The sequence below is a fragment of the Pinus tabuliformis genome, chromosome 1_1, assembly GCF_031772625.1.
Source record: "Pinus tabuliformis cultivar Carrire ecotype Pingquan chromosome 1_1, CPIR1, whole genome shotgun sequence".
NCBI classification, from domain to species: Eukaryota; Viridiplantae; Streptophyta; class Pinopsida; order Pinales; family Pinaceae; genus Pinus; species Pinus tabuliformis.
Window position 1 is genome coordinate 664,490,817 of NC_142297.1, and position 1,868 is coordinate 664,492,684.

General features: G+C 39.8%; 1 non-coding gene across 1 annotated transcript; it reads right to left on the reverse strand.

The window, feature by feature from the left end:
• Window positions 1–1,232: 1,232 nt before the first annotated feature.
• Window positions 1,233–1,351, reverse strand: LOC149215141 (5S ribosomal RNA). Its single transcript, XR_016251579.1, has one exon. It is a non-coding gene; the product is annotated as a 5S ribosomal RNA (ribosomal RNA).
• Window positions 1,352–1,868: the final 517 nt, after the last annotated feature.

The window sequence follows — 1,868 nt, forward strand, 5'->3', positions numbered from 1 at the left end:
GCCCCCAAGCTTCATTGCATTCATCTCGGTGGTTGGAATGAAGGTTTACCTTCGAGATCTTCGAAAGACTCGATTTTGATTTTACGAGATCGTAATCAAAGACTCGATTTGGAAAGGGAGTCGTTTCATTTTTTAATGAGGTTGACACAGTAAAAGAACTATCCTCATAATCCACCGTATTTACAGTATTTGATAGAAAATCAAAAATTGAAGGATGATTAAGGTTATTGGAATAATCTTCGTTGTAATCCGGGAGATGGGAATGATGGTGGTGATCTTCCCATGGTGCCTCTCTTAACATCATTGACTGAATGATTCCTTTGTCTGTAGAATGTACATGCAACCAAGGATCTGAAGAGGTACCATATTCCTTAGACCTATCTATCCAAACACTCGATGAGCATTGATTTGGGTTTTCCCCCCAGGCCAAGAAAATTGATTGCTACAATATTTCTAAAAGTAGCAGTGTCAATCCGCGAGGTGGAAAAGCATGGAATCTTCCAGAAACTTCTCATGTGACACTTGCCTCTTTGAATTCGACCAAGGATGAGTAAGAGATCATCAATCTCCAAGTGGAAGCAAGATCTATCAGAGGGAAGACACTAATCAAATCACAAGCTGACTCATCTCCCTTACAGATATCTATATATGGATCCCTCATCCCAGAGATCCAAAGGCTGGAATTTTGCATCTTGTAAGGAATTGCTGTTGGTTTCTTGAGGCAACATCATAGTGTTGGGTGATCTAAGCTTTGTATGAGGTGAAGAAGGGCTTACTTGCTGAGAGGATGATGCTGGGTCAGAACAACTGGTTGTAACTCTCTTGGCTCTTTCTTGATTATCAATAAAGCTATTCAAGTTTTCCTCCATACTCTTGTGTAATCTATGTTTTGTGCATTTGTATGGTCAATTTACATCTGATCCTAGATTGTTTATGATTATAGATCCATGTTCTTGTATAGTGTTATGCTGCTTTGATTCTACAGGTACTCTGTGAAGCTGGGTATACGAGAAGGCAAGTAGCAAAGGACTATCAGAAGAGAGAGGAATCGAGCAAGGAACCAAGTGCAAGACAAAGGTTGGTCTCCTTTATTCTTCTCTCATCTATCTTTCATAAAGGAAAACGAAAGTAGTTTTACTTTATTTGTTTCTAAGGTAGATACCACACCTTAGTGGGATTAGCAGTTCTGCATAGACACTTTTCCCTGTAACAAAATGGCGACCATACTGGGGAGGGTGCAACACTAGGACTTCCCAGGAGGTCACCCATCCCAGTACTACTCTAGCCCAAGCGCGCTTAACTGTGGAGTTCTGATGGGATCCGGTGCATTAACGCTGGTATGATCGCACCCCATAGAAGGGATTTTTGAAATGCAATGCACCCACTGAGTGTACTTAGGTGAGATGCAACGCACTTTGCCTCTGGAGCAGGTGAAATGATCCTGTTTTGACCAGTTCTGAGTAGTTTTTCATGGAGAACTTCTGGGAGAAGCTGTAATCAGTTGACCTTGTTCCTTTAGGGGTTGGAACAACACTTTTAGGGACTTAGGAGCCCTTGGTTTATGGACATTTTATGCTTGGGTTTGCAGTGCCCAAAAATGTCTATAACAAAAAGGGAATGTTGCAAAATAAAATCACAGTAATTCAGAAGGCCATTCATCTACTAGTTCTTGACATTTCACTAGGAAATGCCATCCCCAAGTGGAGCCAATGTTATGTTCCTATACTAATAGGTGTCATAATTTTTTAATAGCTGAGGTCAAATCTATAATATGTACATACCTTTGCTTTCTGCAAATGTTTTCCATATTCAAAAAATCAAAAAAATTAAAAAATGTAAAGAGGGTATGTCCTAAAATAAAAATCAAA